Here is a 24,922-nt window from a genome sequence, read left to right on the forward strand (position 1 = left end):
ACGTTTTGCAATAAGTGAAGCACATCACATATTTCTTCAGCATATTTTGTTTCTTAATTTTAGACTAATCATTTCACAAAAAATTGCCGTTTCTTTCAATCTTTTTTATTTTCAGGTTAGAAAGGAAGAAATATAGTATAAGGTTAAATAACAACTACTTTGTTTTCGTTCTTTTACTTGTACTTGTTATTGAGCCTTAAATGTGCAACTTTTCTACCAAGAAGTAACGGAAGAATCCATAAATAAGACGTGAAGTATAGTATATTAAAATCTCGATTAGTATTATATTATTAATAAGAGTTCATACAGATCAACAGAAAGCAAAGTTATTTCAAATTACATTGTAATTTGATATTAGTTTTATATTTTCAACACAAAAGAAAGAATTCCACAATTTTAACACCAGTCTAACGTTTTATATGCAAAATTTCTAGGCCCATTCACATAACTAGGAGCAGCTGTTCATGAAATATTTAAGTTTTTCCTCAAATTTCTAATTTTTCAACTATCCTACCTAATTTCAAGCATTTAAATATTTTATTTTATTAATTTATTTATTTTTTGCAAAATCAAACGTCATACTGGTCAGTTTGATACCCCATTTTTCCGTTTTACACTCTTCGTTTGGCTATTAAAGTTCGGATGACAATTTTCTCTCAACTCGCTAGTTTGAAAAATTTTTGACTATTAACTTCACTGTTTTCAAGCAGTTAAAACTATTTTGCAAAGCTAGACTTCATTCTGGTTAATTTGATAAGCAAATTGTCCATTTGAGATTCCTCAGGTGTCTATGAAAATTCAATCAAATATCCATAGTGTAATTTCCCTTAATGAAGCAGATTACTTTCAAGCAAATAGTTTCTCACTTTGGTGGATTTGATGCTCCATTTGCCATTTTCCCTGTCTTCATTTGGGTATGGAAATTCTGAAAATATCCGTTTTGTAATTTCTAGGAAGCCTTTAGTTCGCTCTGCTTCAACGTTTCATCAAAAATTACTACTAACTGAACTGAAAGCTGCAGAAGTAACATTATTCTCAGCATGAGTATTTACGAATCGTCGTTAAATACGCAAGCTTTAGGTGATAAATGACTGAACATAAATCAGGTAATTCTATACTGATAATAAAATGGTGTGACGGGTGTAGGAGGTTTAGGATTCGTAATGAATAGGAAGGTAGGGCGAAGAGGGAGTTCTTGTGAACAGTTCTGCGACAGCGGTATTCTTGTCAAAATTGACTGCTAATCAATACCAACAAAGGTAGTTCACGTATACGTGCCGACGTCGCAAGCTGAAGATGAATAGATAGGGAAAGCATATGAGGATACTGAAAGAGTAATACAATATGCAAAGGGAGATGAAAATCTAATAGCCATGGGGGACTGGAATTCAGTTGTAGAGGAAGGAGCAGAAGAAAAGATTGCAGGAGATTTTGGGCTTGGGACAAGGAATGAGAGAGGAGAAAGATTAATTGAGTTCTGTAATAAACTTCATCTAGTAATGGCGAATACTCTGTTCAAGAATCACAAGAGGAGGAAATATGCTTGGAAAGGGCCGGGGAATAAGGGAAGATCTCATTTATGTTACGTCATGGTTAGACAGAGATTCCGAAATCAGATACTGGATTGTAAGGTGTACCCAGAAGTAGATATAGTCTCAGATCACAATGTAGAAGTGATGAAGAGTAGGCTGAAGTTTAAGAGATTAGTCAGGACGAATCAATACGCAAAGAAGTGGGATACGGAACTACTAAAGGATGACGAGATATGCTTGAAGTTCTCTAAGGCTGTAGATACAGCAATAAGGAATAGCTCAGTAGCCAGTACATGTTAAGAGGAATGGACATCCCTAAAATGAGCAATCACAGAAGTTGGAAAGAAAGACATGGGTACAAAGAAGGTAACTGCGAAGAAACCATGGTGAACAGAAGAAATACTTCAATTGATCGATGAAAGGAGGAAGTACAAAAATGTTCCGGGAAACTCAGGAATACAAAAATACAAGTCGCTGAGGAATGAAATAAATAGGAAGTGCAAGGAAGCTAAGACGAAATAGCTGCATAAAAAATGTGAAGAAATCGAAAAAGAAATGATTGTCGGAAGGACTGACACAGCATACAAGAAAGTCAAAAGCACCTTCGATGACACTAAAAGCAAGGGTGGTAACATTAAGAGTGGAATAGGAACTCCACTGTTAAATGCAAATGAGAGAGCAGATAGGAGGAAACAGTACACCGAAGGCCTCTATGAGAGGGAAGAGTTGTTTGATGTAATAGAAGAAGAAACAGGAGTCGATTTAGAAGAGGGAGGGGATTCAGTATTAGAATCAGAGTTTAAAAGTGCTTTGGAGGACTTAAGATCAAATAAGGTAGAAGGGACAGAAAACATTCCATCAAAATTTCTACAATCAGTGATGGAAGTGGCAACAAAACGACTGTTCACGTCGGTGTGTAGAATGTATGAGTCTGGCGACATACCATCTGACTTTCGGAACAGCATCATCCACAAAATTCCGAAGAGGGCAAGAGCTGACAAATGCAAGAATTATGGCACAATCAGCTTAACAGCTCATGCATCCAAGTTGCTTGCAATAATACTATAGAGAAGAATGGAAAAGAAAATTGAGTATGCGCCAGATGACGATCATTCAGGCTTTAGGAAAGGTAAAGGCGCGAGAGAGGCAATTCTGACTTTGCGGTTAATAATGGAAGCAAGACTAAAGAAAAATCAAGACACGTTCATAGGATTTGTCGACCTGGAAAAAGCGTTCTACAATGTAAACTGGTGCAAGATGTTCGAAATTCTGAAAAAAGTAGGGGTAAGCTACAGGGAGAGACGGGTCATATACAATATGTACAGCAGCGAAGAGGGAATAATAAGAGTGGACGACCAAGAACGAAGTGCTAGTATTAAAAATGGTGTAAGATAAGGATGTAGCCTTTCGCCCCTACTGTCCAAACTGTACATCGAGGAAGCAGTGATGGAAATAAAGGAAAAGTTCAGGAAAAGAATTAAAATTCAAGGTGAAAGGATATCAATGATACGATTCACTGATGACATTGCTATCCTGAGTGAAAGTGGAGAAGAACTACCTGACGTGCTGAATGAAATGAACAGTCTAAAGGGTGGACTGAGAGTAAATCGAAGAAAGACGAAAATAATATATTTGATGACGAGAGAACTTCGTGACTTGCAACAAACTTAACTCATAGGTTCAAATCCTTACCAAACTTTTTCTCGCTGACAACCGCCGCAAAATTATGAAAGGAGAAAAATCTATCGCTTACTGTATTTTCGCTGTTCACGCAGTAAAAGAGTCGCATCATTCATGCCGTCTATTAAAACACATCTTATATACACCATGACCTTCAATAGAAGTGTTTTCTTCGTCCAAACCGGTTTTCGGGTTTTATAACCCATCACCAGTGGCATCCAACACAAACAACAGTATGTGCATTGATTTTTACAAAATGATAACAGTACGTATACAGAAGTCATATAAATCTACTTACATTATGCACTTCTATAGCGATGACATGCTTATCAGTTAATACGACAGGATCTGAAAATAAAATAGTACACAGTTTGTCATGTAGAGTAAACATGGAACTCGCAGGTCAAGGAGTCTACATTACCTAGCTTTTGTTATTTCCAAGATGATATTTATATTGTCTGTGACACGTATTCACATAATTATGAAAATTACAATTTTTGACAGTGGTATCTGAAGGCAGAATATACAAAAGATATGATGCTACAAAATAATGCAACATATCACTTCAAATGGGACAATTTTTCATTTCCAGGACATAAACTTAAAACCAAAATTAATCAGTTAAAACAGTGTTGAAATTTTGATGCCTATATATATATATTTTTCTGTAACCCTTTTTGTTTATTAAGTACGTTGTCTGGCTGTTTTGCCGTATGTATGTACATATATCAATTTCTTCTAGAATACATAATAAACTTTGATTCAAGAGTAGGCATATATCATTCAACAGTAGGCCAATAACTTCCATTACTTTTAACTGACAGTAAAACTGATATAAAGTGTTTCTACACTAACATACTTGAGAGTATGTGATCACTCTCAACGCTAGTAAACTGTACATAAGACATTCTCTAATATCAAAGGAATTACTTGAGCAGAATGCAAAAAATAAGAGTAGTTCATAAAATTTTACTTTTACGGAGAAGAGTGCTTTACCTGCTGCAAAACACGCGGTATATTACAAAGCCGTAATTTTAATAATTGTAGGACCCCCAGAATTGCCCTCGTTCTCTCTAATTCGTAAGAAGTCTTATGAATCTTTGCAGTTTACCAATACTAGTTTTGTCAAAAAACAAGTTGATACATATCACATCTCTTCTTCAAGAGCAACTGACTCAGAACCAGCTCGCTAATAAACAATTTAAAAAACCTACCCTTAAATAACCTTTTGATACATAGTGACAACTTTAGGTATTTTACATTGTTTTTTGTCTGGTACGTACATTTCACTTAGCTGGGATTATTACAAGATAGTTTTATATTGGAACAATGTTTAACAATCGGGTTTAAATGTTAAAAAATCGCAAAAGTCTTACAAAACACAAGTTTCTCGCCATGAGAATAGGTTTGGTTAAAAAATTTCATTTAACATTTACAAAGTAGGAAGGAGTATTTTATGTTACAAATCATACCACAGTGCAACCATTTGATCACAAACACTGGAAAATATCACAATTACTTAGTAAAATGAAAACCCGTATTATAACTGAAGCAACTCTTTGTGAGCGTCTTCATGATATTTTATTTAAAATAACCTCACCTCAATACTTTTGGCATGTCAAGTTGCGCTGCAGTTTGTAGCTTTCCTCTGGTATAAACAGAGTGAGCAGCTGAGAGCGTTCGCATTTCATAATAAACTTGTCTGCTAATTGGCCGGCCGTTTGGTCGTGCGGTTCTAGGCGCTTCATTCTGGAACCGCGTGACCGCTACGGTCGCAGGTTCGAATCCTGCCTCGGGCATGGATGTGTGTGATGTCCTTAGATTAGTTAGGTTTAAGTAGTTCTAAGTTCTAGGGGACTGATGACTGCAGATGTTAAGTCCCATAGTTCTCAGAGCCATTTGAACCATTTGTCAGCTAAATGTCTAATTTAGTTGTACATGCACACAGTCCATTAAGTTTTGCTACTGCTTTGAGTCCCACACTCGTGTTTAGAATGCCTCAGTACCTGTCCTTTCTTTTCCGTCCTGGAATAATAAAACGATATGTGCAGTTACGAATTCCAAGTTAATAACTGTAGCAGTTAGAGTAGGCTGTTACTGTGACACTATGGCCAACTTTAATAGATGCTTCGTGGGAAGCTAAGAGGTTTGTGTTTGCCTTTACCGAGCCTTTAGTATAAGTTGGCACAATGCGGTAGGCTGGTCACTTTCGTGGGAAGGTTAAACCCTGGTTCCTTTAGGGCAGCTCGCCACTGTTCGCTGGTACCCTCGTAAGATCGGTTGCTCGTAAGAACCTCTCCTCAATAGTTTGTTTAAAATTTGAAGTTGTATAAATTTTCGGTCTAACTGAAGTCCTAACACTTTTCTCTTATACACTGATGAGACAAAAGTTATGAGGTACCTCGTAAAACCATGTCGGACCTCCTTTCGCCCGGCATCGCGCAGCAACTCGACGTGGCAGGGACTCAACAAGTCGTTGGAAGTCCCCAGCATAAATATTGAGCCAAGCTGCCTCTATAGCTGTCCATAATTGTGAAAGTCTTGTCGGTGCAGGATTTTTAGCATGAACTGATCTCTCGATTATGTCCCATAAACGTTCGATAGGATTCATGTCTGGCGATCTGGCTGGCGAAACATATTATCTCGAATTGTCCAGAATGTTCTCCTGACCAGTCGCTAACAATTGTGGTCAGGTGACCCGGCGCATTTTATTCCATAAAAATTCCATAGTTTTTTGGCAACACGAAGTCCGTAAATGGCTGCAAATCGGCTCCAAGTAGCCGAACATAACCATTTCCAGTCAATGATCGGTTCAGTAGGGCCAGAGAATCCACTCCATTACATGTAAACACAGTGTACACCATTATGGACCTGCCACCAGCTTGTAAAATGGCTTGTTGACAAATAGGATCCATGATTTCGTGGTGTCTCCACTCACTTGAGCCGTACCATAAGTTCTTATCAACAGAAATCGGAACTTATTCGACCAGGGCACGATTTCCCAGTCGTCTAGTGTCCAACCGATATGATTACGAACTCGGGGCAAGTGCTGCACGTGATTTCGCTCAGTTATCAAAGGCTCTCGCGTCGGTCGTCTGTCGCCATAGCCAATTAACGCCAAATTTCGCCGCACTGTCCTAAAGTATACTTCCGTCGTAGGTCTCACATTGATTTCTACGGTTATTTCAAGCAGTGTTGCTTGTCTATTAGCACTGACAACTCCCGCAAACACCACTGTTATCGGCTTTAAGTGAATGCCGTCGGCCACTGCGTCATCCTTAGTGAGGGTTAATGCCTGTAATTTGGTGTTCTTGGCACGCTATTGACACTGTGGATCTCGGAATATTGAGTATTCAATTCCCATTCATCCAGCTCCAATTATTATTACGCGTTCAGAGTCTGTGAAATCCCGTCGGACGGACATAATCATTTCGGGAACTTTTTCACATGAAGCACCTGTGTGTGAATGACAGATCCGCCAATACGCTGCCCCTTTGCACGTTGTGTACTAAATAATACCGCCATCTGTATACGTGCATATCGCTAGCCATGATTTTTGGCACCTCAGCCTAGCTTTATAGTCAACTAGTTGCTGAGGTGACATTTATTTTAATGTCGCGAAAGTAAATGCATTGAAATTTATGGGGTTTCCTAAGCCTTTGTTTGATTTCACTAGTCAACTGAACACATGGAGGTGAGATTTCAACAAGCTTCTGTTTTTCGAAGAGCGACATGCGTGTGCATAATACGTATCTCTGTGATTTTGCCACTGATTTTTCAATTCGTTTTATTCCGCGCCTCCCCTGTTCGGCACTTGTTTTGTTCATTACCATAGCGTTTTAGTTTAAGACCCATCAGCTCTCGCTTCTTCTTACGTTTCTGATAAATTCTATCCAGTTTCGATACATTTATCCTGAAATTGCTACTTGTTCGTTACTTGCTTTGTTCATTAACATGACGTGTTAGTGTTCCGGTTTAAAAGCCCTTTTGTACTGTAACTTTCGACATCTTTTTCCTATACTGTGCATTTAAATTAAATGTTTTTCTGAGGTTATGTTTTGATCTTCGATTGTGTATTTTGATGGTAACTTTACATATTAATTCCACGTGCTAAAATCGAGGGAGCAGCAGCTCTTTGTTAGCGACGTGTGGCCATGCTGAATGATCTTTGCTATTTTTCTTTTCTCCTCATAGTAAATCTCATAAATTGGTTCTGAGTGTTACGTGCGTGTATTTAACCCATCCTTTGATTATCCCCGTTTCATAAACCACGATTTTAGTAGCGGATTCAGACCATGGTTTAAGATTTATCATGCATGGAACTTGGTACATATCAGCGCCGATAAATTTTTTTGTGTTCACAAGCGCTTTAATTCAGATAACGTAGTCAATAAATGTTCATTTTACCCGTAATTATATACAAGTTTTGGATAAATGAAATTCATTCCACGCCCAAACCATTTCAGATCCAGGGCATGTCCCACAGCGCTTCCTTACGCAATAATTAAATACAGGTAACTGTTCATCATGAACTATGCTTATTTAAATTAGCCCATGGTTAAATAGTTTGGATCTTACATTCTTAAATACGCTACCTAGCCAGAGCACATATTGTTCAGGGTGCAGCCGCAATCTTTAAATGAGCAAATTTTCGCAAAGAACGCCAACTAGCGTAGAGCAGCTATCACTCTATTTTTCTCTTTAGTATTACAATACTTTACAACCAGCGTAGCAGCCTTTTACACATATTGTAACATAGCTGTCTGTTCTGTTAATAGTTCCCTGTTTTAATACACAGATAATCTGACAACTCAGTTGTGCCATAAAACATGTCAGTTCCTTGTAAACCTTTATACTGTATATCAAATTTTACAGTCACGTTTACATCGTTGTTTGAAATTTTCGTACTGAGATATAAAAAAAGAAATATTTACTGACTTACAAAATATAGTGCCCAAAATAAATCACGTAACCATAACATATGTTTTAAAGTTAATTGTTTGAGAATGAGGTCATACACTATATGTACTGCGTATTTATAATGTTAATATTGTACACAATTTTACGATTTTTTTTCAGCAAATACCTTAGTGTACATAGTGCAGTGGTTTTCGTTCAGTCGTTTTATTGCTTTCTTCTGTATAAAAGTAAACAGTAACTCTTTACTTGAAGGTCTGAACATTGATGTTTTCATATTTGCATGCGTATTTCACGAGCGTTAGTGTCTCCTGATCCTAGTAATGCACGGAAGTCCATAATTATAGATCTATATCTTTGACAACGGTTTGTTGCTTAATCCTTGACCACATTCAGAGTTAGAATATAACAAATTTCCTTGGTCAGAAAAGCTTCTCACGTGGTATACTACAAACCATGGATGGAGGGCAGCAGGCAGGTTCCATATTCGTAAACTTCCGGGAGGCGTTTAACATCATGCCGCAGTGAGACTGTTGACGAAGCTCCGAGCATGCGGATTAGGTTCTTGGATACGCTATGTGATCAAAAATATCCGGACACCTCCAAAAACAAACGTTTTTCATATTAGGTGCATTGTGCTGCCACCTACTGCCTACTGCCATATCAGCGACATCAGTAGTCACTACACATCGTGAGAGACCAGAATGCGGCGCTCCGCGGAACTCACGGACTTGGTGGTCAGGTGATTGTGTGTCCCTTGTGTCATACGTCTATACGCGAGATTTCCACACTCCTAAACATCCCTAGGTCCATTGTTTCCGATGTGATAGTGGAGTGGAAATGTAGAGGGACACGTACAGTACAAAAGCGTATAGACCGACCTCGTCTGTTGACTGACAGAGACCGCCGACAGTTGGAGAAGGTCGTAATGTGTAATAGGCAGACATCTATCCAGAGCATCACACAAGAATTCCAAGCTGCATCAGAATCCACTGCAAGTACTATGACAGTTAGGCGGGAGGTGAGAAAATTTGGATTTCATGACCGAGCGGATGCTCATAAGCCACACATCACGGCGGTAAATGCCAAACGACGCCTCACTTGGTGTAAGGAGCATAAACAGTGGACGACTGAACAGTGGAAAAACATTGTGTGGAGTGACGAATCACGGTACACCATGTGGCGACCCGATGACAAGCTGTGGGTATGGCGAATACCCGGTGAACGTCATCTGCCAGCGTGTGTAGTGTTAACAGTAAATATCGGAAGCGGTTGTGTTATGGTGTGGTCGTGTTTCTCATGCAGGGGGCTTGCACCCCATGTTGTTTTGCGTGGCGCTATCACAGCAGAGGCCTACATTGATGTTTTAAGCACCTACTTGCTTCCCAATATTGAAGAGCAATTCGGGGATGGCGACTGCATGTTTCAACACGATCGAGCACCTGTTCACAATGCACGGCCTGTGGCGGAGTGGTTACACGACAATAACATCCCTGTAATGGACTGGCCTGCAGAGTCCTGACCTGAATCCTATAGAACACCTTTGGGATGTTTTGCGACGCCGAATTCGTGCCAGGCCTCACCGATCGACATCGGTACCTCTCCTCAGTGCAGCACTCCGTGAAGAGTGGGCTGCCATTATCCGAGACACTTTCCAACACCTGATTGAACGTATGAATACAGAGTGTCATCAAGGATAAGGGTGGGCCAACACCATGTTGAATCTCAGCATTGCCGATATAGGGCACCACGATCTTGTAAGTCATTTTCAGCCAGGTGTCCGGATATTTTTGGTCACATAGTGCATGTGAATGGCTCGAAAATTTTTTAAGAGATATAACCTAGTAGGTTGTCCTCGACCGTGAATGGTAAGGGTATCGTCAGGAGTGCCCTGGGAAGTGTGATAAGACCAGTCTTATTCTCTACATACATGAATAAACAGACAGAGTGAGCAGTAATTCACGGCTGTTCTCTGATAACACTGGGCTGTACGGGAAGGTGTCGTCGTTGAATGACTGTAGGAGGATACTAGAAGACTTAGGCACAATTTATAATGGGTGTGATGAATATCAGCGAGCTCTAAATGTAGAAAAAAGATGTAAGTAAATGCGTACGAATAGGAAAACCAATGCTGTAACGTTGGAATACAGCATTAATAGTGTGCGAGAATTCTTTGAAAGTGTTCTTCATCTGTGAAGGAGACGGCGTGTAGAAAGGTAGTGCGATCCATTTCTGAGTATTACTTGAGTGTTTGGGTTGTTCGCCAGGTCTGATTCAGAAAGATATCGATGCAGTTCAGAGGCGAGCGGCTAGATTTGTTACCGGTAGGTAAGATCAGCAAGCAAGTATTACGGAGATACTTCGTGAACTCAAATATTGTGCCAGATACATTTGGGAAGTGGGGAAAGACTGGGTAAAAGAAATTCATACACATCACCGAGAGCTAGTTCTAGCATCATAAGCAAAACGCGGAGAAAGGGGAGAATATCTTCCTGCCTCAGGATGTTAGTCTAAGGCATACAGGAGCGAAATAAGTAGCGTGAAAAGCTGCTGATGTTTTGAAGTGAATACAGAATCACGAGATCGTATAAAACGTACCATATGTAACATTTTATTATTTTTGAATGACAACAGCTTAAACGATATCTCATCCTAAAAAACGTACTGTCTGTATGTTTTTTGTTGCTACCACCGTCAGGAAAACAAACAATTTTCCTGAGTTATCACAATAATTATATTTAGAAAGGAGTCTGAAGGCGCTTCAGGCTTTTTTTCACAACATAAGAAAAGTGTAAATATGCGAATCCAGTATTCAATGTTTTACCCACTTAGCTAATAATATCTCAAAATGTTTATTCCTTTACTAATCTCATAGATTGGCCAGGATCGTGTTATAGGTGGCCGACAGAATTCCTATTCTTATGAGTTCATTCGCACAGCGTAATTGTTTAAATACGGTACCGAAAAGTATCCCACGTGCCGAAAATTGAGTAACGTCGTCAGGAAAAGTGGTGTTGTTACATATCCGCACACCATTAAAAAGTTCTTACCATAAATAAAACTAAATTAAGAACACAGTGATGCGTTTTCAGAACACATTGTTACCAGCTCCATCTTCGTGCAATGAACAGTTTATAAGTTTGCGCGCGTTTAGTGAAATATGTTACGACCGCGTTGCGTGCGGCATCTGGAACTCCTCTCCACGACTCCATGTGTTCCCGTTTCAATAGAGTATACTTCCTCTGGTGCGAACAAGGTATAACGAGAGTCCTGCTTCGCATGTGCGAGTTGCACGTGGGATAGGAACGGGGTAGAAATGATACTGTTGGACAATCTACCCTTCGCCAAAAGCTGAGACGTATGTGGATGCATGTACTGGTACAGATTTGTGGACGATGTAAGATACACGATCTGCCAAAGGAAATAACTACTTTCATATGGCCATAAATATAATCGATCTGGGCTTAAGAATAACGAAATGGAACAGCAAACAAAATTTTGATAGAAGACGGACTGTAAGAAATGTAATAATAAAAAATAAAATCTAGCTTCAAAACTGGGAAGAATAAATATAAACAGTGCCACACAGTTCTATTGGTAACGGAAATAACAGTCATGTGGTACAGAGACACTGTCGTATTCTACACTGAATTTGCAGATGATTGAGCTCCAGATTTAACCATAATGTACAACACATCCCTTGAGCGAAAGATTGTGAGCAGTGATTGGGAAGGAAAACCACAGGCCGCAGCTGCATGCAACAAGGGTAACAGAAGTGACCCGCACAGCTTATGTCCGTTCTCATTGGCTTCCAACTGTGACAGAATGTCAGAACATATTCTGAGCTCAAACATGATGTAGTTTCTCGAACAGAATATCGAGTTCCATGACAACCAGCGTGGATTCCGAAACAATTGCTTTTCTCATGTGACATCCTGCAAGCCATGAGGAAAAACAGGTAGCTACAGTATTTTCTGACATCTGAAAACATTTAACTAGATGCCACGCCAACTTTGAATAATAAAAGTACGATTATATGGTACATCCAACAACGGGTGGACAGTTATCGACAATAGTAGAAGCAACTTCAAGCATGCCCCAGGGACATTTATTGTTCGTGTTGTATATTATTGACATAACTGACAAGATTACTATCAGCCTGTATGTTATGTGTTTATTAACAATGAAGTACTGCTCCCAAAAATCTGCAGAAATTTTTAGTAAGTGAAACCAGGACTGGTAGTTAGCCTTAACTGTACAGCAATGTAAAATTGTGTACTTAATAAAACGAAAAAAATATAACATCCTATGAATACATTATCAGTGATTCACAATTGGAATTAGTCAACTTGAACAATTAGAAGGGCCAGTAAAATAAAAACGAGACAGATGGAAAAACGCAATTAAATTGTTTATTTCAAAAGCAGTCTCCATAACTGTTAATAGGTTTATCCCATTGTGAGACAAGAAGACCGACCCACATGTTGGCACTGGTTGTTCCACTATGAGGCAGAAGTTTCGCTGGGAAGCCCTTACACATCCTACGTACAGTCCCAATAGGTCCCCGTGCGATTTCCATATTTCTGGAGCCCTGAAGAGAGACATTTGCGCCCATAGATCTGCTTCGGAGAAGGAGGTGCACGCCTGGGTAAGGTCACGGTTCCATAGGCAACAGAAAACATTTTTCCATGAGGGCAGCGACCGCCTTGTCTTCCAATGAGATAAATGTATTAACAGTTATGGCGATTACTTTTGAAATAACGAATAGGTTACTCACTCTTTAGGGTTCCGTACCTCAGTCGGTATGAACGTAACCCTCATAGAATGACTCTGCTGTCTGTCTGTCTGTCCCTCTGTCTGTCTGTCCCTCTGTTAACACCCCTTTTTTTCGGGACAGGTCTATCGTCTCTTGGCAGTATGAAAACTTTAAGGTTTTAAGGCAATTCATTCAAAAGATACGGCTATTTGTGTCACATACATTGATACTCGGAAGTTCACTCCTCATAACCTATAGGGTGCTCCCGTTTGATCTAGAATCATAAAATTTAGCAGGAAGCAAGACTTAATAGTTCACGTAAAGGAAAAAACAGAAGACTGTTAATTTATAACTACAGCACAAAAATTAAATCGTGTCCTTTTTTTTTCAGTCAGTCGTCTGACTGGTTTGATGGGGCCCCCCACAAATTCCTCTTCTGTTCCAACCTCTTCATATCAGAGTACCGCTTGCAACCTATGTCCTTATGTCCTCAATTATTTGCTGGATGTATTCCAGTCTCTGTCTTCCTCTACATTTTTTACCCTCTGCGGCTCCCTCGTCTCTCTAGTACAGCGGAAGTTATTCGCTAATGTTTTAACAGTTGTCCTATCATCGTGTCCCTTCTTCTTGTCAGTGTTTTCCATATATTCCTCTCCTCTACTATTCTGCGCAGAATCTCCTCATTCCTTACCGTGTCAGTCCACCTGATTTTCAACATTCTTCTGTAGCACCACATCTCAAATGTTCGATTCTCTTCTGTTCCGGTTTATCCACAGTCCACGTTTCACTAACATACAATGCTGAGCTCAAAACGTAGATTCTCGGATATTTATTCCTTAAATGAAGGTCTGTGTTCCATACTTCTCTTGGCCCGTAATGCCTTTTTTGCCAGTGCTCGTCTGATTTATTATGTTCTCATTGCTCCCTCCGTCATGAGTTAGTTTGCTGCGCAGGTAGTAGAATCCCTTAACTTCATCTACGTTGTGAACTTCAATCCTCATGTTAAGTTTCTAGCTGTTCTCATTTCTGTTACTTCTTATTACTTCGTCTTTCTTCGATTTACTCTCAATCCATATTCTGTACTGCGTAGATTGTTCATTCCAGTCTGCAGATCCTGCAATTCTTCTTCACTTTCAGTGAGGATAGCAATGTCATCAGCGAATCTTAACATTGATATTCTTTCGTCTTGAATTTTAATTCCATTGTTGAACCATTCCTTTATTTCCCTCATTGATTCTTCGATGTATAGATTGAACAGTAGCGCAAAAGGCTACATCCCTGTCTTACACCATTTTTAATCCAAGCACTTCTAGTTCTACTATTCCCTCTTGGCTCCTGTTCATGTTTATATTACCCGTCTCTCCCTATAGTTTACCACTTTTTTCTTCATAATTTGAACATCTTGTACCATTTGACACTATCGAACGCTTTATCCAGCTCGAAAAAATCCTATGAACGTGTCTTGATTATTCTTTAATCTTTCTTCCATATCAGCCGCAACGGCTACCTCTCTGGTGCCCTTAGCTTCCCTAAAGCCAAACTGCCCCTCATGCATCACATCCTCAGTTTTCATATTTCAGGTCTGAAGTAGAAATGTATGTCAAATGGTTGAGGTTTACGGTCTTTTGCGGTGTAATTAATTTAAGCTTCTAAGTAATGGGGTCAAAAGATACGGGTATAACACCTTTTGTTGTTTGTTGTTGTGGTCTTCAGTCCAGAGACTGGTTTGATGCAGCTCTCCATGCTACTCTATCCTGTGCAAGCTTCTTCATCTCCCAGTTCCTACTGCAACCTACATCCTTCTGAATCTGCTTAGTGTATTCATCTCTCGGTCTTCCTCTACGATTTTTACCCTCCACGCTGCCCTCCAATACCAACCCTCCAATACCAATCTCGTGATCCCTTGATGCCTCAGAACATATCCTACTCAACTGATCACTTCTTCGAGTGTGTGCCACAAATTCCTCTTCTCCCCAATTCAATTTCGTACCTCCTCATTAGTTACGTGATCTACCCATTTAATCTTCAGCATTCTTCTGTAGCACCACATTCCTAAAGCTTCTGTTCTCTTCTTGTCTAAACTTTTTATCGTACTTGTTTCGCATCCGTACAAGGCTACACTCCGTACAAATACTTTTAGAAAAGATTTCCTGACACTTAAATCTATACTCGATGTTAATAAATTTCTCTTCTTCAGAAAGGCTTTTCTTGCCATTGCCAGTCTACATTTTATATCCTCTCTACTTCGACCATCATCAGTTATTTTGCTCCTCACATAGCAAAACTCATCTACTATTTTGATTGTCTCATTTCCTAATCTAATTCCCTCAGTATCACCTCATTTAATTAGATTATTTTCCATTATACTTGTTTTGCTTTTATTGATGTCCATCTTATATTCTCCTCTGAAGACACTGTCCATTCCGTTCAACTGCCCTTCCAGGTCCTTTGCTGTGTCTGACAGAATTACACTGCCATCCGCAAACCTCAAACTTTTTATTTCTTCTCCATGGATTTTAAATCCAACTCCGAATTTTTCTTTTGTTTCCTTTACTGCTTGCCAATATATAGATTGAATAACAGTGGGGGTAGGCTACAATCCTGTCTCACTCCCTTCCCAACCACTGCTTCCATTTCATGCCCCTCGACATTTCGATACTCGTGAATTCATTCATCAAATCCTGTAGATGAACTACCTACACAGAAGCAAGATTTGGTGGTGTAGCGGTACAACTAGTGCCTGAAAACCGACAGGTTACGGATACGTTCGTTGTACGTCGCACACTGATTTCCGTTATTATTTCACGATGTGTTGCTTGTCTATTAGCGAAGACAGCCGTACACAAACGTCGCTCCTCTCGCTTGTTACGTGAAGGCTGCCAGCCACTACGTTGCCCGTGGCGAGAGGCAGTGCGTGAAATTTGGTATTCTCGTCACACTCTGGACACTGTAGATCTAGTATTATTCAATTCGCTAATGATTTCCGAAATGGAATGTACCATTGGTCTAGCTCCAGCTACCATTCCGCGTTCAAAGTCTGTTAATTCCCGTCGGGCGGCCCTAATCACGTCAGAAACATTTAGAAATAAATCGCCTGATAAAATTGAAAGCTCTGCCAATGCACTGCCCCTTTATACCCTATGTGTGCGATACTATCGCCATCTGTATGTGTGAATATACGAGTAGCTATCTCACGACTTTTGTCATCTCTAAATACAAGGTATACAGAACATCAAATACAATCCAGTCACTCTACTTACAGCAGCATAAGAACCTGACAGTAGCAGATAGGTACAGACTTATTTATGTAATTCTACGTACATGTGGGTGACTGGCATAAATTTCAAAATAAAAGACAAGGAATACGTAATAAAATGGAAATTTGCGTTGTGGTGGAAAAGGAGAAATTCGTTTACGTTTCTGTGGCGACGAACAGGATGAAGTCGTTTCTTCAGTTTCCTGATGGTACCATAATACACTTCAGAGTTGCTCGTTGCTCCATGAGAGATGACAACAAGCAGAACAACCGCTTCAGAGCCCCAGAAAACCTTCGCCATTATTTTACCGGCTGATGGTGCGTCTTTCAACCTTTTCTATGTGAGTACCCCAACTGGCGGCTGAGTGTGCCAGCGCTATCATCGGAAACGCCAGTGATCCGTCGACATCTCGAATGAGAGTGTAACAATGCAGGTGTCACAGCCATGTGCGGACGGCCAGCTTTGTGCGAGCTTGTTGTGATTATAAAAGACGCCTCGTAAAATGTCTCTTCGTGCTTCTGTTCACTGCCAAGTTTCCGGAGACGTTCTGGAAGCTGCTATGAATGTCTGTGGAGCTATGATTTTTCGCAATAAGAAATACCCGACTCAGAGCAGAGTGAAAATACTACGCTATTCAGATTTTCTGCCCCACACACCTTGTTTTAGAATCCAGACGCTGAAAGAAATCTACATACTGGAACATGCATAAAAATCAACATAGCGAAGAATCTGTAAAAATGGGCACAGGCATAAGTATGGAAGTACGGTCACCCCTCCCTAAAGGGGTGTGAGGGATGCTGCAGCCTGGTGCCCTGGAATGTAACTGGAGCTGCTTATTGGTACAATGCAGCAGCGAGCAGCTGCAACCTTTCTAGTAGTTAGGATGCAACATTGGTTGTAGTGTTTGTTCTGGACTAAAGACTTTTGGCGGGTATGTCAAATACTTTCCTTTTTTTTGTACTTGTGTTTAGTTGAAAGCAATTTCTCAGTGACATCCGGAAAATGAAATCCAAAGCTATTTATATAGATACGTTTTAACTCACCCATGTCTGTAGACTGCATTCGATAGTAGCCATCTTACTTCGGTAGTGTTAGTTTAAATATGGGCCCCAATGTAAAGATCACAATATTCCCAGGGGCCCTCAAACCCAGATTCTCCGTTCGCCATATCTTCTGTCCCCAGTATTAAGAATAGAATCACCACCCGGGAACGCCACGCATCAAGTGCTAGTCTCGGGAACGTGGTGCAAGTGTCACTTGACAAAGTCGTTTGATAGAAGGGCTTCAAAGAAGAGGCCGTTGAATTTTACCGGGGTTGGAAACCGGCTAGAGAACAGCGTTGAAGGGCCAAACGCCTCCAGAAAAAGAAAATTCAATCCACGAAATGAACAGATTCTTCATTAGACTCGTGCGATCCTCACCTAGTGGACAGGGATGAATTACCTGGAAATCATAATCGATGAGGATACATCTGACACGAACTATGCAACCCGCATCTTCCGTGATGAAAAATTCTCTCACTCACACTGCGCCGGAACTAAAAGAGTGATTTACATTTGCAATTTCTGTAAATGTTCCTTGATTTGATGTTCATTTAAAATGTTTGTACCCAGGTAGCTCTTAGTAGACTGGTATACCGTTTTGTATCACGTTATCCTGTTTTATTAAGACACATTAAAAGATTTTTTGTGACGGTTTTGGGAAGGGTCCGTATTTCCTCCCCATTTTAAAGACATTGTTCGACCTTTCCTCCCCCCCCATGAACCATGGACCTTGCCGTTGGTGGGGAGGCTTGCGTGCCTCAGCGATACAGATAGCCGTAGCGTAGGTACAACCACAACGGAGGGGTATCTGTTGAGAGGCCAGACAAACGTGTGGTTCCTGAAGAGGGGCAGCAGCCTTTTCAGTAGTTGCAAGGGAAACAGTCTGGATGATTGACTGATATGGCCTTGTAACAATAATCAAAACGGCGTTGCTGTGCTGGTACTGCGAACAGCTGAAAGCAAGGGCAAACTACGGCCGTAATTTTTCCCGAGGGCATGCAGCTTTACTGTATGATCAAATGATGATGGCGACCTCTTCGGTAAAATATTCCGGAGGTAAAATAGTCCCCCATTCGGATCTCTGGGTGGGGACTACTCAAGAGGATGTCGTTATCAGGAGAAAGAAAACTGGCGTTCTACGGATCGGAGCGTGGAATGTCAGATCCCTTAATCGGGCAGGTAGGTTAGAAAATTTAAAAAGGGAAATGGATAGGTTAAAGTTAGATATAGTGGGAATTAGTGAAGTTCGGTGGCAAGAGGAACAAGACTTCTGGTCAGGTGACTTCAGGGTTATAAACACAAAGTCAAATAGGGGTAATGCAGGAGTAGGTTTAATAATGAATAGGAAAATAGCAATGCGGGTAAGCTACTACAAACAGCATAGTGAACGCATTATTGTGGCCAAGATAGATACGAAGCCCACACCTACTACAGTCGTGCAAGTTTATATGCCAACTAGCTCTCCAGATGACGAAGAAATTGAAGAAATGTATGATGAAATAAAAGAAATTATTCAGATAGTGAAGGGAGACGAAAATTTAATAGTTATGGGTGACTGGAATTCGAGTGTAGGAAAAGGGAGAGAAGGAAACGTAGTAGGTGAATATTGATTGGGGCTAAGAAATGAAAGAGGAAGCAGCCTGGTAGAATTTTGCACAGAGCACAACTTAATCATAGCTAACACTTGGTTTAAGAATCATGATAGAAGGTTGTATACATGGAAGAACCCTGGAGATACTAAAAGGTATCTATTGGTTATGACCTGTAGATTAAAACTGAAGAAACTGCAAAAAGGTGGGAATTTAAGGAGATGGGACCTGGATAAACTGAAAGAACCAGAGGTTGTACAGAGTTTCAGGGAGAGCATAAGAGAACAATCGACAGGAATGGGGGAAAGAAATACAGTAGAAGAATAATGGGTAGCTTTGAGGGATGAAGTAGTGAAGGCAGCAGAGGATCAAGTAGGTAAAAAGACGAGGGCTGGTAGAAATCCTTGGGTAACAGAAGAAATATTGAATTTAATTGATGAAAGGAGAAAATATAAAAATGCAGTAAATGAAGCAGGCAAAAAGGAATACAAACGTTTCAAAAATGAGATCGACAGGAAGTGCAAAATGGCCAATCAGGGATGGCTAGAGGACAAATGTAAGGATGTAGAGGCTTATCTCACTAGGGGTAAGATAGATACTGCCTACAGGAAAATTAAAGTGACCTTTGGAGATAAGAGAAACACTTGTATGAACATCAAGAGCTCAGATGGAAACCCAGTTCTAAGCAAAGAAGGGAAAGCAGAAAGGTGGAAGGAGTATATAGAGGATCTATACAAGGGCGATGTACTTGAGGACAATATTATGGAAATGGAAGAGGATGTAGATGAAGATGAAATGGGAGATAAGATACTGCGTGAAGAGTTTGACCGAGCACTGAAAGACCTGAGTCGAAACAAGGCCCCCGGAGTAGACAATATTCCATTGGAACTACTGACGGCCTTGGGAGAGCCAGTCCTGACAAAACTCTACCATCTGGTGAACAAGATGTATGAAACAGGCGAAATACCCTCAGACTTCAAGAAGAATATAATAATTCCAATCCCAAAGAAAGCAGGTGTTGACGGTTGTGAAAATTACCGAACAATCAGTTTAATAAGCGACGGCTGCAAAATACTAACACGAATTCTTTACAGTTGAATGGAAAAACTAGTAGATGCCGACCTCGGGGAAGATCAGTTTGGATTCCGTAGAAATACTGGAACACGGGAGGCAATACTGACCTTACGACTTATCTTAGAAGAAAGATTAAGGAAAGGCAAACCTACGATTCTAGCATTTGTAGACTTGGAGAAAGCTTTTGACAGTGTTGACTGGAATACTCTCTTTCAAATTTTAAAGGTGGCAAGGGTAAAATACAGGGAGCGAAAGGCTATTTACAATTTATACAGAAACCAGATGGATGTGATAAGAGGCGAGGCACATGAAAGGGAAGCAGTGGTTGGGAAGGGTGTAAGACTGGGTTGTAGCCTCTCCCCGATGTTATTCAATCTGTATATTGAGCAAGCAGTAAAGGAAACAAAAGAAAAATTCGGAATAGGTATTAAAATTCATGGAGAAGAAATAAAAACTTTGAGGTTCGCGAATGACATTGTAATTCTGTCAGATACAGCAAAGGACTTGGAAGAGCAGTTGAACGGAGTGGATGGTGTCTTGAAGGGAGGATATAAGATGAACATCAACAAAAGCAAAACGAGGATAATGGAATGTAGTCGAATTAAGTCGGGTGATGTTGAGGGTATTAGATTAGGAAATGAGACACTTAAAGTAGTAAAAGAGTTTTGCTACTTGGGGAGCTAAATAACTGATGATGGTCGAGGTAGAGAGGATATAAAATGTAGACTGGCAATGGCAAGGAAAGCGTTTCTGAAGAAGAGAAATTTGTTAACATCGAGTGTAGATTTAAGTGTCAGGAAGTCATTTCTGAAAGTATTTGTATGGAGTATAGCCATGTATGTAAGTGAAACATGGACGGTGAATAGTTTGGACAAGAAGAGAATAAAAGCTTTCGAAATGTGGTGCTACAGAAGAATGCTGAAGATTAGATGGGTAGATCACATAACTAATGAGGAGGTATTGAATAGAATTGGGGAGAAGAGAAGTTTGTGGCACAACTTGACGGGAAGAAGGGACCGGTTGGTAGGACATGTTCTGGGGTATCAAGGGATCACAAATTTAGCATTGGAGGGCAGCGTGGAGGGTAAAAATCGTAGGGGGAGACCAAGAGATGAGTACACTAAGCAGATTCAGAAGGATGTAGGTTGCAGTAGGTACTGGGAGATGAAGAAGCTTGCACAGGATAGAGTAGCATGGAGAGCTGCATCAAACCAGTCTCGGGACTGAAGACCACAACAACATTCGACCTTTATGTGAAACTTGGTTTTTAAATAGAAATAATCGATATTAATCATTGTTTTGACTCCTATCATTTAGCAAACTTGTAACAGTCGTTAATTAAGTTCAAAAATTTGGAAGTTTTCCACAAGAAAGCAAGTGTAAGTAAGAAACAAGAAAATGTTGACCATATTTACATCTACTCCAACTCTCATTAAATCACACAACCCACCCACCCACCCTCCCACCCACCCACCAACACACACACACACAAACAAATAAACAAACAGCCAGCTACGACCAACAAAAGGAAATTGATCTGTGCAGTGGTTACACAACACAAAAAAGACTTCACGAAGTCACATCATAATAGTCAGCATCATTATTGGCAATGTAATAGAAAAGAAGCATTCGCATTTGTACCGGGATAATTTTGAAATCTGAAAGAAAAATCGTAGCAGTTCTGCCTCAGCACCGATGTAAAGAAAAGACTACAAAATTTTTACACGTGCGTTGAATTTGAAGGTTTAAAAATTCATGAAAATCTCCACCAATATGTGTAACCTTTAAAAACTGGCCCAGATCATGAACAGTTCAGTAAAAATTATCACAAATTCAGTTGTCAGTTCGCTAGCGTATCTTTTAACACAAAACGAAAACTTGCAGAAACATTCTCTTAGTAAGCAGCAGAATCTTAAAACTGACTTTATCGAATGTTCTTTTGATAGAGATGTAATTGCTGATAACTGAATTTGTTCTGTTCGATATAAAGTTGAAAAATAAAGCTGACCTTACTGAAGATATCATTCACGCAGAATGGGTTATACTGTGGTACATTGGTGCCGAATTGTGGACAGAAACATAAAGCAGGAAATTGTACTTAAAAATAAAATGGTGTGGGAAGGAAGACTGACTTTCTAGAGTGCGAAATCATACGAGGGCGTGCTGAAGAGTAATGCCTACGAACCTTTTTTATGTAAAAGCCCGTCAAGCTTTTTTTAAAAAACAACCCTGATTAATATTCTACATCTTTGTTCATAATATATACATTTTTATTTCTCACCGTAGCCACCCTAGAAACGAACGCATTCCTTCTAACGAGAGCTTGTTGATACCGTCACTGTGGAATGTTTGTTGACAGAGCCACAATATCATTTCTGCTAGCGCCTCATCATCACTGTCAAAGTGAAGTCCTCGAAAGTGTTGTTTAACTTTTGGAAACAGATGAAAATCGGATGGGAGCAAGTCGGGACTATATGAAGGATGAGCGGTGACGGTGAAACTAATGTGTCGGATTGTTACAGATGTCAGATCTCTTCCGTTTCATGTAAGCACTGGGCATTCGACGCACCAACCATGTGCACAGTTTTCTGTAATTTTAAACATTTTTATTGGCTGAGATCCAGCAACCGAGCGTTAACTTAATTACAGGATGTCAAATTGATCGTGGTTTCGACGACACTAAGGCGGTCTTCATCAGAATAAAAATTACATAGGATTACATGTAAACACACCATGGATGAAAAATATCTGAGCAAAAATTCTCTCGTTATTCTTATGACAATTTCTATTTGACGAGAGCATTTTTTCTCAGATGTTTTTCATTCATGGTGTGATTACATGTAATCCTATGTAATTTTTATTCTGATGAAGACGGCCTTCGTGCTGTCAAAACCATGGTCAATTTGACAATAATTTTGTGCAACCGAGGTTGCTGTACACACGTTCTGCATTCGTCAACTCTGTTCTAACGAGTCTCATCTGTTGCCGTACGCGGTCATCCACTCGGAGACCTATCATACATTTTGAGGTGTTAACACCACCGTTTTCTACATTGAGAGCACGAACAACGCAATGCCGCACATCACTGGTGTCGACACAACCAACGGTCACCGTACACAGTTTTCATTCTACTACGGGTTGCAGTTGAAGGTCCGTTTTCTGCGGTCACAAACTCGATTACAGCAAGCTGTTTCTCAGGCACTGACACTCTTACGTTAGACGGTGTCATGTTACACGCTACAATCCAGGACCCCCTAGCGACAGACGGTTGCAACTTGCGTCAGCGAACAGGGGAAGTCGACCGTGTAATACGCATGACATGTAATACCTCAGCCGATATTGAGGACGGAATAAAAAATTCGCAGGTATTACTTTTCACTACGCCCTCGTATTCAAGGTAAATCAGTTTAACACTGATTTGTCGATCTTTAAAGAGCACTAAGAATGGGTGGTGTACTGAGTTTTCCCGCTATATCTTGCCACTTGTAACGTTACTGTTCTTATAGCTCATCTGAATATCAATATGAATATGTAAGCTTAGCAGCCAGTGACATTAGTGAGTTCTGAGAATAAGTAATACAGCACATCTGAGCTATGGCCAACTCGAGAACATTTTTTCCTCGCACGTAACATGTGGAGTAACCCTACCCCCCCTCACCCCCTCTCCCCTCTTTCCCACCATGCTCCATTGTCATTAGGTGCCTTTCCTTCAGCTTTTATTTATTTTACTCATATCATAAACACAAGAAACCGCTATGACGCTGAGTGGTAGTGTTAACGCTTTTCACGCGATGGACTCGGGTTTTTTAAGCCGGTTATAGCACCAATTTAACTTACGCAGCATTCACTGAAATTGCATCAGATGAAGACATTTGGACCGAGCAACATGACATTTATTATTTACTTACCGATAAATGTCAAAGCAAAACTCTGTTATTAGAAATACGTTACCTTGGATCTTGGGGAATACGATGCGTGGATGATACGTCTCAGGCATACATCGCCGTTGAGGTAGGACATACGGTCTAAACTAGAATGATCGAGCACCGCCTGTGCCTTGGCTTCCAAGATCACTTGACCTCAGTCTTCGGGGTTTTTCTGTCCAAGACCTCTAAAAAGAGGAGAACTGCAGCAACAACCGAGCAGTACTGCAAAATTTAGGAGATGATCCGAGGTTGTTTTGAAAGACTTCGGAACTGCTAGCAGAGACGCGTATAATATTGACTTTAAATGTGAGTACGCACGTATAGTAAATTGTGTATCGTGCTGAAGTAATATTATCTTGATTGTATTTTCTGTTAAGGTAAGCTCTGGGCGAACTTTGAGCCAAATCGCATCGGGGCTTGACCTTAAGGTATACATTTAAAATACAGTTACAATAAGCGGGAAAGTATTTGATGACTCGCGAACTCGTAATCACATACTCGCAGTTATTTCCACAACGACTAGTTTGCAGACCTGCGCTCATTGGAGCGTTTCTGCTTCTTGATCGTATACAGTGACCTGTGTTAGTATTCGCTACTAATTATGATACTCGCTGTTTTACGACAGGTACCTCTGGCATCCCTCTAAGCATGGTGTTGCAAGAGGCCGATAGTGTCGGATGGGCTTAAACTGGCTCTGCTGTGGTAGCAATGGATGAGCCTTAGCATCGCGTTTAGGGCCACAGGCACTTGGATTCGGTCAGCAGAGTGATGGCAAGCTGTCGTGGTACGGTAGCGAGAAATGACTTTGATGTGTTCGTCTGCTGCTGATAAGAAAATCGTTGGTGAGAGATGTCTGAAGGATTAATGAAAATGCTAATCAGCAGCAGAGCAGTGGCATATAGCGTTTAGTGAAGTCGAGTTATAGTGGAAAAAACCGACACCAACAATAAATACATTAAAATTGTTGGTTGATCTGGAGAAGGGAACCAAACAGGGAGATCATATATTAAATGTATTCGCAGTTCCGAATATGGACTACCATCTGTTGTATAATGAAATGACGACAGTGAAAATGTATGTCGGACCGGGATTCCCCGCTTTTCTCCTTACCATTAGACCATACGAGCGGGACTCATTGCCAGACAGCA

General features: G+C 40.4%; 1 protein-coding gene across 1 annotated transcript in view; it reads left to right on the forward strand.

Moving 5' to 3' along the window:
* LOC126412773 (odorant receptor Or1-like) overlaps positions 1-24,922 on the forward strand; it is a 101,727-nt gene that overhangs the window by 58,738 nt on the left and 18,067 nt on the right. The gene's annotated exons all lie outside the window — the stretch shown is intronic.

This window comes from Schistocerca serialis, chromosome 1, assembly GCF_023864345.2.
Source record: "Schistocerca serialis cubense isolate TAMUIC-IGC-003099 chromosome 1, iqSchSeri2.2, whole genome shotgun sequence".
Lineage (NCBI taxonomy): Eukaryota > Metazoa > Arthropoda > Insecta > Orthoptera > Acrididae > Schistocerca > Schistocerca serialis.